The 14209-nt window shown below is 42.3% G+C and overlaps 1 long non-coding RNA gene across 1 annotated transcript; it reads right to left on the reverse strand.

The window, feature by feature from the left end:
- Positions 1 to 1778: 1778 nt before the first annotated feature.
- LOC129386472 (uncharacterized) lies at positions 1779 to 12518 on the reverse strand. Its single transcript, XR_008613842.2, has 3 exons — positions 10311 to 12518; positions 9033 to 9169; positions 1779 to 3704 (listed from the first exon to the last, which is right to left on the reverse strand). It is a non-coding gene; the product is annotated as an uncharacterized lncRNA (long non-coding RNA).
- Positions 12519 to 14209: the final 1691 nt, after the last annotated feature.

Below are 14209 nucleotides of genomic sequence, written 5' to 3' on the forward strand. Positions count from 1 at the left end.
TTTCCTGAAATATATGTATGCTCCACTTACTGCCAGTGACCTGCTTATACCCAATAATTTAGTTTATTTTTCACCATGTGCTTGCATTGAATATCCCACAGGCATTGTAAGTTAAGCTACCAGAATAACAATCAGCTGGTCTAAGGTTACCTAATTGAACAAAATCATTGTAAAATCTGTGACGAAATGTCAGAAGAAAAGTATTTATTATTTCATTAAAGGGAAATGGTAACATAATAATGTTTGCACATTTTAAAATTAAAAAGGACGACAAGGAGTAAAACCATACCAATACAAAGACATAAGCACCGAATAATGGCACACGCTTGCTCAATTAAATTTTAAGCAGAACAGCTTTTTTTAAATAACCTCACTACGAACTATCACGTTTTCCTTCGAAAAGCACTGTATCTTATTATAAAGTACAAAAACAACCGGTCACATAAGTAAGAACAAGTCTGAGTGTGTCTATGTTAACACAAGGATAGAAAGTTGGGCGAGTTGGTACAGTAACATGATCTTGGATTGTAGCGCGAAGTGACACGGACACAGACTAGAAGCAGACAGGATGAGCGCTAACTCTCAACTAAATTTTTGTTGAAACGAAGAACATATATATATATATATATATATATATATATATATATGTATGTATATATATATAGGTGACTGCAAAAAACCGCAGCATAAGAACATGACAAGGTATGAAGACATCAATTAAACATATCAGGAAGTAAGGAAGTAAAAAAAGGAAACATCAAAAAGACTACTTCAGTTTAACACACGTGTTGTGAAGATACTGAAATTCGCATCCTAACAGAGACAAAGATGCATGGCTAACGCAAGTCTCTCCTAATCTTTTAATGTGGAATGCCTCTCTATCTATTTGTTGTGAAAAACTTTGTTTCATATTGTGTGGACATGATTAGTAATGGCAAACTTAAGAGCTGAATAAGCCAGTCATGTCGACACGATATGAAACAGTTTTTCACAACAAATAGATAGGCTCGAGAAGGCTAGCTATCCTGTGCATTTATCACTAACCTGCGAAAAGCTTTTAAAATGGGTAAAAGGCCAGGCTAAGAAACAAGAAAAACCGAAAAAAAAAAGTTTGCTGTGGTGCCCTATGTACATAGATTATCCCATGGTTTATGGAACGTGGCCAATAGATATGACTTGAATGAAGTTTTCTTGGCCCCGCAAGTTGTCTATCATGTGCCTATGATAAATAGGAAACTTGAACAGGGTGGCTAAACAGAAAAGATGATTGCGGCGTTAGACATGTGTCCCTTTTTGTGCCTTGTAACACTGGTATACTTTATCAGATTCCTCTCAAGTGCGCGAAGACTTACATTGTACAGAGCGGCAGGTGCATTAATATTAGACTAAAAGAACACATTCACTTTACAATCCTAATGCTTCACATCTAGCGTCACATTGTTTCAATTGCGGTTGTAAACCTTTGTTTGAAGACACAAAAATTCTTTCGAGACACAAATGTCAAACCACACGGGAAATAATCGAGGCATTCCACATTAAAAGATTAGGAGAGACTTGCGTTAGCCATGCATCTTTGTCTGTTAGAATGCGAATTTCAGTATCTTCACAACACGTGTGTTAATCTGAAGTAGTGTCTTTTTGTTGTTTCCTTTTTTGACTTCCCTACTTCCTGATATGTTTAACTGATGTCTTCATACCTTGTCATGTTATGCTGCGTTTTTTTGCAATCACCTATATATATATATATAGTTAGCTGAAAGTTAGCGCTCGTCCTGTCTGCTTGCAGTCTCTGTCTGTGTCACTTCGCGCAACAATCCAAGAGTATATGTGAACAAAACATGGCTAGTAATAACTAGTGAGCACTGCACAAAAGTTGAACATGAAAACTAGTAATAGTAAAGACATATACTTGCATAGACAATATATAATAGTATAGACAATATTTTGCAGCTGAACTGCAAAATATTGCAAATATCACAAAGACAACATAAAAACTGGGCAGGACAGAGCACTGACTATTAGCTATAGTTGAAATAAGCACACCAAATCTAGACATAAAAAGTCAAAACTAAACTGCCGAAAATGGTCATCTCTCCAAGAGACCACTGAGGAACAAAAGGTATACTTTTCATAAATCCATCTCATAGATTACTGATCTAATTAAACTTGACACATGACCCCTTGTGTGTAACAATTGCCCTGTTCTCGTTACATATGCATGATTACCAGCCTTGGTGAAAGAATGACTTGCACTAATGTTTCGAACACCGGTAAAAATGCTGCTTGTTCTCAACTTTCTGTTATGACAGCACACTTGTGGGCAGTTGTGAACCCTAGTTGCCTATAGGGCTCAAACACCATGTTTTGGCTGCACATGTACTGTCTGCCGAACACCTGGTTCAAGATAGCTTGCATCTTGGAATGTGCAGCCACACTGGTGGCACAGCATTCTTTTTTCAACTTGCCAGTTGATAAAGCCTCAGCAGCTGCAATCACCTGCCATTGCTCGTAAAGGTGCCATAAGGTCAGGCTGCAAACACAGATACCACGTAGCAAAACTTTCAGAGTGCATTGTGTGAGTCGAGGTGTGTAATTTGTGCTTTAGTTTGGCAACGCTGCCACATTTACAACTATTCATTGCAGCTCCTAAATTTCAACATCAACACAATAAATTAGTACAGTTCCTTCAGTATGGTGGCAGATGCTCAGCTGCAGGCTTTCTAGAACCATGCATTATCTTCAGACAGTGCCAGTACAGCCCGTAGCACATCTTTCAAGCACTCCAGACAAGTACACTGATTACACTATACACAGAGCATCTGGTGTCGATTTACCTATAGAGGCAAGGCAGCCCCTAGAACACGTTTTGTGACAGGTATGCTGGGCACTTTGTCCCCTGAAATGCAAGTGCCATTTGGTACTTCAGTGCCTGTAGTGTCCTTTACATCTAAATGAATATTGAATACATAGTAGTAACATGAAGTCGACAAACAAAAGCCATCAGCCATCAACTGTGTGGCAAATCTGGGTGCAAGCTATTCTCTTATCAAGTATACCTGTAGGCATTGCGACCAATGTGCTCCCAAGATGTATGAGGCATTAGTCATTGCAGAGTTGTAAGGACATGACAATCCTAGGATGATTATGTTCTTGAGGCTTTTTTCCCCACTTTCCATCTTTTGAAACGTGTATACTGTAGTCATGAAAAAAAAAACGTTACAACTGGCGGGTGATAAGTTTTGCGTCTTATTTCCTAGCAGCTCATTGAAACGAGCCACGATGACAAATTCAAATGCTGTTACCTGATCAGACATTGAAATTTCTTAAACACTAACAAAACCAGATAGAAATTAGAGTGAGCATCACTTAAATACATTACACTGGTTTAAAGTTATTGCACCACTTTGTGCCAGGTAAAAATGTTAGAAACATCAAAAATGGTAAGATTCTACGGCCAACCGTGAAAACTAAATAAAAAATCATTAAGCTTTCTTAAACGGGTACAGGAGCTTTACAACTGGCCGTCTTGGTGATGGACACGCAGATAGATGAGCAGCCATTCCACTGAGACGAGAATGTTGAGGGCTTCGCATGACAGTCTGCGAGACACTACAGAGTAGTTCTTGGTCCACGTGAAGGAGGTTGCTTGCATACACGTCTGGGCCACCATACTGAATGCATGGTGTTACCGGAACCTTTTCCCCCTGCATTGTGGTAAAAAAGCATGGTTAAGTTTATATAATATTTAATATGCAAAAAAGAGGTGAGGCATGCAGATAGGACCCGAGAGTAGAGAAGTTAACACGAACACGAAAGACATGAAAATTTTCATTAAATTGTTTTAATAGATAAAATGTTTATGCTATGTGTCATTCATTATGAGGATTCATAACCGCAACATATTTCACATATGAGCAGGTAGAATTATCAGCTTCGTCAGTTTGCACAAGCTCGTTTGAGGCAAGAAATCGAGTTTCACAAACAAAACCTCAACATTCTTGACTGAAAAAGGAACACCTCAGATGACATGCAGTCCTGTGAGTGGGAATTGCACAGTTCAAGAAAAACAAATTAAAACTCACACACCGATCCTGAATAAGGAATAAGCACCTGCTACTGCAAAAAGCTAATTAATTGATAGGTTTTAGTAGCACAAGGGCATCTTTGCCCAAAGAGCGCGAAGTCTATACTGCAAAAGATAAACTTAGCGCATCTTTACAAAGCAAATATATAAAGATGACTAATGCCTCTCTGCGCTACGGTTGCTTTGCTCTAGCGTGAAGTCATTTTAATGCATGCACACGCATACACACGCTACACCCAAGTTTAACAGCTACAGAATTAAAATTGGGCAGCAACGAAGTCGCAACCTTTAACCCTTGATCCCAAGCTGTACTAGTGACTGGAGGAAGTACCAATATCGCCAATGACGAGTCACACTCTTTCTGCCCGATGTTATGCTGCTGTTATTGTCAAAGATGAGTTACAGTCGGCATTGAGGGAAAGCTGCCCTCAAGAGCAGCTCTTATTTTTGTGTTATCTCTAACCAGACACCAATGAAGTAATATATTTTTAGAATGAGAATGACACCCAAAAATTGAGTACGTAAAAAATTTGGAAAATTTGGTACATTTCTCCGGAATTAACTTGGGGGTTAATGGTTAAAGCGGCAATCCAGAAACTAGAACAAGTTTTTACATGTTTGCTACCAGTGAATGCTAGAAAATATGTTGGCATTCTGTAGTTTCGTCCAACAATGCAAAAGGGATTCTTAATAACTGAGGAAATAAATGGAAAAGTATCATGAAGTATATTTCGCGAATGTAATGCAGAATCACTCAACTTCTGTTACTATATAATCTCCACTTGATTAACCTGCACGTTCTGAACTAGTTCAGGAGGTGCTGCATTTCACTACTCATTACACCAGTTCAACGTGGCAGCAACTGCACGTTGTGATTTGTTTTACTTAGTGCAGGCTTTGTACAGGGCGAGTTCACAGCATTCCCCACACTTGGCCGAAAGGTAGTGCATGTTTACGCAACGGGTGTGGTGCCGCTTCTGCACGAGCGAGGTGCAGAAATCAGTTTCATACAATAATTACTAGAGGGAACTCTGACGTTAGTGTCTACAGAAGATCAAACAAGAACGGCTTCACCAGCATGGAAATTATGGGAAGTACATGGATTTGCCTAAACTTCATCTGTTTGGATTCAAACGGCTTTGTGACTTTGTCAAATACTGTGTAATAAATAAACATTAAAATCGTCCGATGACAGGGTTCAAACACGGGGACTCTAGAACAGAAGTCTGATATTGAAACCATTGAGCCACGGAGGCATGTAACGACAAGCGAGTGCAACGCCCTGATGAATTTATCGCGAGCATACCAGTGCCTTGAGACGCTTGGCGCCTTTCAATTTGGCCACCTGGACAAGCTCAATCGTTGCAATGAATAGCAATTGTGCGTGTTGGCGCCGTCTTCTGCACTTCGAAGAGTATAGACTGCGCTGAAATCGACAATAAGATTTATATAGCGTATAATATACGAAGCCACAAGAACGTTTGAATTCACAAGCTCGAATATCAGACAAATCCATGTGCTTCCCACCATTCCCATGGTGGTACGACTGCAGCGCCAGAGTTCCCTCTAGTAATTACTGTAAGAAACTCTTATGGCAGAAATAACCGAAGTGCCTGGCATTTTGTTTTGGAGTAATAAACTAAGTTTTTCTGTCCTATAAATCTTACTGGTCATTAATTCCAAGTTTTAGTGCAGCCACATGTCTAGTAGGCATTTGTGGTATTTTGCATAAACATTGCAAAGCCAACTGTGATGAATGTTCACTCTGGTAAATTGTTTATGATCGAGTAGCATAGACTAGTGAATCAATCTCTGGAAGGCAAGTGAAGTAATTTTCTTATTAGCAGCCTTTAAACAGCATTCGAGCATATGACACATGCACCTCATATATGCAGATATTTCCTTGACTCAGCAAGAAGCGATGCTTCATGTTCCACGAGGCTACTTCAATCAAAGCAGTATTGGTGCTCTATAAAAACAATGCCAATGCAGATGATTCAAATATTCTTCAGGGGCAACAGTTATGCCTGAAATCATGCTAGATTAGCTTCTTTAAACACATGATCAGACCGTGTTAGAAGTGCTTCTTAAAATCCTCCTATTTATTAGACCAGTCATATATCTGTACACAAAGGCTACTAATTAGGTCCCATGCTATATCATCATCTTTACAAAAGCTTCACTTAGTAATACACATGCTGTGATAAGATTTGAGACCACATTGAGATGCTGAACAAGGTGAATTCATTATTTTTCAAATGAAGCTCCTGTTCTTCCAAACGAGAAGAAAGGATACTGAGGGCCAAAATTTCTCTGAATCACAGCTGGAAGATGCCAGGAAAGGCACGTGGAAACTTATTTGTAATTTTCTACTTAAATGTAGAAATGATAAAGGAAAATGAAAATGGTAAAAAAAAAACCAGGCATGGGGGGAGAACGAACCTACAGCCTTTGCATTACGCATGCGATGCATTAACCACTGTGCCACCGAGGCAGCATTCAACCGTCCACAATGGCCCCTCAGATTGTCGACGCTCGAACGCGGCCGTAGTACCACAGTGGTTAGTATATCACTTGCGTAATGTGAAGGTTATGGGTTCGTTCCCCACCCACAGGTGGATATCTTTTAATCCACTTTCATTTACCCAGAATTTATCATTTCTATACTTCATATAAAAAACTTAAAACATGTTCCTTTATGCTTTCCTTGGCCTCATTATCTGCTGGCTTCTTCCAGTTCTGTTACTTCAAACACTTATACATATTCTAATCTGGTAAGTAAACGGCTTTTGCATGATGCTGGAATGCAATATAAAACATTTCAGGGCCGTGTTATGTAGAATGCCTTACATTGCCCAGGCAAGGTGTATTAATGTCAATCTGAAAAAAAAAACAATTCCCACTCTAGGCAGATATGCTGTGTACTGCTGTGTGCAACAGGGTTTAACGAAAACAACTTGTTCAGAAATAAAGCCACCAAACAACGAGGAAATATGAGAACTAGATGAAAATTGGTGCAGTTGCATGTTAAAAATTTAGCACAGCAACAGATGAAGTCTTAATGAAGGAAGCGCGAGGATGGTTTATTTTGGACACACGAGGCAATGTACATGAAAGATGCATATGAGCTTACACGTGGAGAAATATTGTTTATGTAGCAGCTAAACTACGAACAGGCCTAGAACACACTGATACAAGGTGTCGAGCATGTAAATCTTATCATGCCCTTAAGTCAAAGAAACATGGCTGTTTCTCATGATTCGCTACACATGGCTGGCTCACACAACTTAGCCACTTCTATATATGCCTTGTAATTACCAGGTGGTCTGTGTGACACGTGCAAGCTTTAAATATGTACAAGTGCCACGTAGCTGGACAGCACCAATGTAATGACGTTTGCCATCGTTTTGAGGAAGTGAAACCAATTCTTGCATTTTTCCTAATTAGGTAATTAGTTATTAACGATTATTTAACTGCTCTCAAATATTATATTCAAAGCAAAAGTGCCGGTGTGAAAATTGTAGAGCATCCTGAAAAATTCCCAATCCAGCTTTCTACTGCTCAATAGGTGCAACAATTTTTTTTTTCAAGCTTGAAAGAAGCCAGTGAATACATGCAAGAAGTGCTGTGCAACTAGCCACTAGTGCGCCTGAACTCCATTTGGCTCCTCCTTTCATGCTTGAAAAAAACTTTTCAAAAAGAATATTTTAGAAATTGATTAATTATAATTGACTATGTTTTAGGCAAAATGAATGAAATAGTGTGACTGCCACCTCCATTTTCGGCGACATGAATTGACTCCATTTTCATTTCCAAATCCAGCTATACATGGTGCGTGTTTTGAGCTGGTTCTGTAATTTAGGCTGGTTTTGACTAATTGAAGCTTCGCACCTTAATAATGGAGTCAGCCTAAAAAGAAATTGGTACATAAACGGTCGCTGTCAGTACTCCATACTCCTTTAACTTAGTGCAAAGTGCTTGTGAGCCAAGAAGTTGGTAGCTCTAAGCAGTATTATCTCATTTTGACCTGGTGTTATAGCCCACTTACTATGATGCCATGCTGCTCAGTCATGCTGGTCCTAACTTCAATGTAGGCCATGGCAGCTGCCCTCCAATGGGGGTAAAATGCAATAACGCTTATGCACTTAGATTCGGGTGTACATTAAAGAAGGCCAGGTTCCCAAAACTTCAGGTTGTGACTTTGGAATGTAAAAGCCCATAATTTAATTTTAAAATCTAAAGGTGCTTTATTAGGAGCAGGGGCATCATTTTGAGCTTTTACTGCACTGCCACGGCACCAAGAAGCTCCGAGTAAGTAAAAACAATTTCTTAGACAACGTACACCCGGCCACAAAAGTTTACGGACCACGGGATCTCAGAAAACGCTTAATTCCCGAGCAGTCACTAGCATTTGCCAGTAAAACTGTATACAACAATGCTGTTAGCATATTCTATTCGAGGCCTGAAATGCAAATATCAGGCTGCGTTGTGAGTTTGTGGAGATATTCAGCTTTTTCTCAGATTTCGTGGTCCGTAATATTTTGTGGTCGGGTGTACATATCTTGCGAACATTTACAAACACTTCTCTGCATGCACCTCTGTTGCTGTTATATTTAGATCCGTATGCCAAGGCGGGTTATGATGTTAGAACATGTTTCAAACTTGTTTTTTTTTTACCGCTTTAATGTTATTGGTTATTTTGCATCTCATTGTGTGTCGAACGCACATTTCAGTGCATCAATTTCTTCAGAAAGTGCACTCCTCTTTATTTATTTGTGCATGCAGAAAGGGTTCAGAAGAACTGCTTTCTGAAGATCTGTATAACAAGCAAAAAACAATTCTATGTAGGCTGCACAAAGAGAAAGGATTGGTTTGTAAATAAGTTATTTAGTTCTTAAAAAAAGAAGCAGCTGTCAGTATTCTGTTCCAAAATAAAAATTGCCCCTACCTGGCTCTGCTTCATTTTCCGATGCTGATGGTCCATTCGGGGGCACTAAACTGATAGGCTGCACTTTGGCCATGTCGGGTGTGCTGTCACCAGGCCCAAGGTCGATCGACATCCTCACCAAAAGTCGAGTCCAAACGCTATAAAAAAAACATCTCATCATTTTGCTATCAGTTTTGTCATCTTGCGTGTTTCACAAACGGCCGTCAGTGAAATATTTCGTCACTTGGATACTGCAAAAAATTCAAGCATTTTCTGGCAGCCAAGCTGAATACACAGTAAATGGAGAACATTAAAGAGCAAATGCAGTTGTCACATTAGATTGATCAAGTACATCAGAAATGGAAATAAATCAGTGATACTGTGTCTGTTGGCTTTGAATGCAAGAAACGTAAAAACAGGAACGCAGCCACGCTAGTTTGAATTTCCCGCGTTTGCTACACCTCGCAACAAGTTTGGCATCGTCCGGTACTCGGGGATAGTAATCGCTTAAAATCAAGATGAACGAGCGTCGGCATAAATTAACAGGATACTTAACTGGGCAATATTGGCGCATAAAACAACTCACGTAGCGAAGCTACTGTCAATTACCCGATGACGCATCTGCGGGCGGTGCGGTGTGGGCGAACAATTCAAAAAGGAATGAGAGTTTCACTTGTTTCACGCCTACTAAGCTAAGACAGAATTTGAGTTTCTTCCTAAACTATACTGGATATTTACGCTCCGAATAAAACGCTGGAAATTTTGTTACGTCACATTGTATACGTATGAAAGTGAGGAAATAAGCTTTTATTGTATTCTGCCCAGACGGCATGCAGCAGCTACCACTCTCATGCAACAAAAGCATGAAAGTGGTACTCGCGGCACGGAAAACAAACATATACAGCGCCAACGTTACGCCCTTTGGAGTTGGAACTAAGCACGATCAAGCCAGTTAGTTTTCTAGCTTTCGTAACGCTATGGAACACGACCAAACATCGAGCGAAACAACTGTCTGCTCTGGAAAATTATTACCGCTTCCATTTATATACCTATCGCTGCCACAAGCAAAAGTCAATGGGCTAGCTGTCCACAAGCGGCAGATTAGACTGGCAGCAACATATTACGATAACGTAAAACAATTTCCACGCTGACTTAGCAGCCGCGGTATGCGCTAAGTGCCACAGTTCTCGTTTGCCGCTCGAAATTCACACCATGATGACGGTCACTGCATCTTTCACATGAAATATTGCACGCTTCGCTCCGGAGCTCAATAGGAGGGCGAAACGCATTTGCACGTACCTGAAATCCGCATGCCGGAAACCCGTCGACGCTTCCGAGAACGGGGCACACAGCCATACACTCGTACGGCGGCTTGACTTGGACGTGAGGCACTTCTATCAAATATTTCACATGCGACATGTTTCACACCGATTGCGCAAACACGAGAAAATGCCGCAGGTCGCAATGCGACGCCGTGCACCCGTGCATCTACCGATGAGCTGCGTGCACGGACTTGCAGAAAAACAGAACTATGACAAAACGGCCGGCGCGAAAGGATGGCGGCTCTCGTTGCGGAGACGAAGCGCACGAAGCAATGTTGCCAACTGTTGGTTCCGCGTTATGCCGGCGGTGGTGGCTTTAGTGGCGTGTGTTACGGCTGTCTATTTTTTTATTTCTTTTCCCCAAACAGTATAGCTAAGATCAGTACGTTGTTTGAATTTTAACTGTGTCGTTTGGCATTATCTTTTTGTCTTTTTATGCTATTAAGCGGCCAATTATGGCCTCCCAGGTTCGCGCGCGCCAGCTTCGCGCGCGAATCTCGGAGGCCATAAGACAACTCGTTAGGAAATGTCGTTCTTGTCGTTGTTAACGTTTCATCATCGTTTCTTCAACTGAGATAGAGAGGTAGTGTCCCTTTTCCCGGGGTTGGGAGGGGGCGATCAAGACGGCATCGCTCAGCGGGGGCGGGGGAGTAGGTTGGTGTTGGTTGTTATCGCGAAATTCGCGAACCCTGCGATTTTTTTTTTTTTTATAACGTAAGCATTCTATACTTACCCAACAAGAAAAACCATCCGTCCGTCATTCCGTACCGCACGATATCTTTCAAAATAAAACCCGCAGCAGCGAGTGAATTCACCTTCGTGCTAGCTCTCGTTTCAACGCGACCGAAGCGGCGAGAACACTGCGCTCACGAAGCTTTCAGCTAATGCCGCACTATGCGCTTTTCGCAGATCACTTTCAAGATAGGTGTACGCGCGTCTGTTTTCAAAGCGAAGTAAACGGTGAGAACACAGCGCGCGAAGTTTTCAGCAGTGGGCACACTCTGTTCAACATGCTGTTCGCTTTCAAGATACGGTTCGCGCGGCCGGGCCACAAGCAGCCGCCGCCGGAGAACGGTTGATAATGGTTCGACGCGGATGAGAAGGGCTAAAGAGCGATAACGGCTCAAAACGAACGGAACTTCACCAGCGCACCTGGCCCCGCCACCTGCAGTACTTTGCTTGCACCATTCACTTGGCGCCGCCTACCTCAGCAGTTCGTGTCGCCGCAGCGCTGTCGCTTATAGTCATCGGATCAAGTCTCATAACATTAATAACGACATGGACTGCGTGTAGATGAGGAAGAGTCACAATGCTTACACATACTTAGACAAATCCGAGAGGAGTTCCTGTGTGATTTTTTTTTACCGGAAATGTGCAGTCAGCGGTGACGCAGAGTTGACAATGCATGTAAGAGGGGTGCCAAGCTTTTTTTTTTTTGTGAGAGCCTTGCCCAGCTCCCAAAGATGTGCTCAAGCTAAGCCTTGCTGATGGCTGTATATTTTTTTTTTTGTTGTTGTCGCATGCCCTCGAACTGCCACGAATCCTACAGTGTAATGACATTAGAGCAGTATTCACGTCCAAAGGGAAATGCATCCGGTAATTTGGCTGCCTAAGGTTTGCGGCCTGGCGGCAGCTGCCCTCCCCTCCCCCGTTTCCGTTGACAAGTTAGGGGGAGGGGTCTAGAGCAATCTTACACCCCCCTCCCCACCGTGGCGTAGCCAGAAAATTTTTGCGTGTGAAGGGGGGGGGTCCCAATTGACCGTGGAGGAGGAAGGAGCGGGGCCATTGCCATAGTAGCAAAAAATTTACTGTTAGTGAGCGTTACAAGTGCCCGGCGTGCCCCACTTGGCCACGCCGTTACTCCTCCGCCCCCTCCCCCCCCCCCCCCCCCCGCAATCGACGTAAATCGAGCTATCAGAACGTGCATGACACGCATGCATGACATAACATGAATGACATGCCGCGAAGCTGGCATGGATGTCGTCACATAATCATCATCATCATCAGCTTATTTTGACGTCCATCGCAGGACGAAAGCTTCTCCAGCGATCTCCAATACCCCTGTCTTGTGCTAACTGGTTCCACGTGTCTTTAAGTTTCCCAATTCCATCACGTCCACATTATTCTCTGCCGTTCTCGACTGTGCTTCCTTTCCCTTAGCACCCATTCTGCAACTCCAACAGACCAGCAGTTCTCTCCCTTACGCTTTGCAATGTATGCCCAGCACGACTTCTTCGTTTAATGTCAACCAGAATATCAGCTATCCTCGTTCGCATTCTAATCCACATCGCTGTCTTCCAGTCTATTATCGCCATGCCTAATAATTTTCATTCCATCGCTCGTTGCGCGGTCCTCACCGTCTTCCCAAGCTTCTTTGGTAACTTCCAAGTTTCGGCCCCACACGTTAGTAACGGTAGAAAGCAATGATTAGCAGTAAGCTCCCTGGTCATGATTTAGTAATGCCTGCCGTAAGCTCTCCAGCTAATTTTTTTTTGTTAATTTCCTTGATCAGAGGCCCCTGCGAGTAATTAACCTCCATAAACGTATTTCTGCGCAGGTTCTAGAGGCTGACTGCCGACCATGACATTCGATCTCTCGCCAGGCTGCGGAACATTACTTTTCTCTTCTGCATACTAACTCTCAATCAGACTCTTACCCTTTCTTCGCCAAGGTCCTCAAACGTTTGTTGCAAATAGTCTGCAGCGTTGCTGAGTATGCGAATGTCATCTACAAACCGTAAGTTGGTGAGCTATTTACCGTTAGCCTTCACTCCTAACCATTCTCAGTCTAACTGGTTGCACACCTTTAAGTATTCAGTGATAGCATTGTAAATTTTTTGCCATTGATCATATGAAGCCTTTTGCAGATATCTGGCTATACAAAGTCTGCGCGTTAGTGTCATCCGTTCGATATCAACATTCGTGGGAAAGTTCATTTTTGACCGCTGTTCGGAGCCAGTGCGCTGCTGCCTAGATGCCCCGATCTAATCATTCCAGCTACCTGATTCAAGCGCAGGTACCGCGCGTTTCATGTATAGCCAATATCAACGCCTTAACTGGCAATGTTCATTTATCATATACTGTAAGCTTGTTCACTTACTCCCTTATAATTAGGGTGTAACTTAGGAAGACTGGGGTGTTCCAAGGGTGTTTTCTTGTTGAACACCCTTTTCCGCTAAAAAAGGGTGTTTCAAGGGTGTTTACAAGGGTGAAAAGATTAATACACCCGCATTACACCCATAAGGGTGTGAAAATTTTTAGAGTGTATTACTAGTTTTTATGCTTGCAGTTTTTAGGGCTGCAATATCGTTGCGGATCTGAGCTGTTTGGTATTTTGAAGAATCATTGCCTGGTGTTTGTCTGGTGCATTCCAGCAGTGTTACGCGTGATTGAAGGGACAATAATATCTTGTCTTGGTTTGCTTGAAATGCTCGTATTTCTACGATTTCTGCTCGAATTGCCTCTAACAAAGGGGTGAGGTCGGTAGCAGCAAGTGGGCCTGGATTCAACTCGACATCACCTGACAATAACAGCATAAGCTCGGAAAGCAGTTCAAAAGCAATCATGTCAATACATAAACAAATCACATAGCGCCAATTTACGTGAATGGGGCAAGACACCGCAATAAGAAAGTGGTCACTACTACGAAAATCATTTGAGTTGCCGAGGTAACAAACCTGGAACGATACGTGGATCAGCATGGTGTGCCGAGCGATGTCGTGCCCCACGCAGGCGCCATTCCATTCCCGGTTAAGTAGTGCTTGGTGCGGTCCTGTGACATGTGACGTAGGTGGGGCGGGGTGTTGCCAGACGGGCACTTCCGTGCGCACTGGAACTGGATTTCCAGTAGAAAAGGTGCTGGAGAAGGGTTGGTTGG

The sequence above is a fragment of the Dermacentor andersoni genome, chromosome 4, assembly GCF_023375885.2.
Source record: "Dermacentor andersoni chromosome 4, qqDerAnde1_hic_scaffold, whole genome shotgun sequence".
Classification (NCBI taxonomy): domain Eukaryota; kingdom Metazoa; phylum Arthropoda; class Arachnida; order Ixodida; family Ixodidae; genus Dermacentor; species Dermacentor andersoni.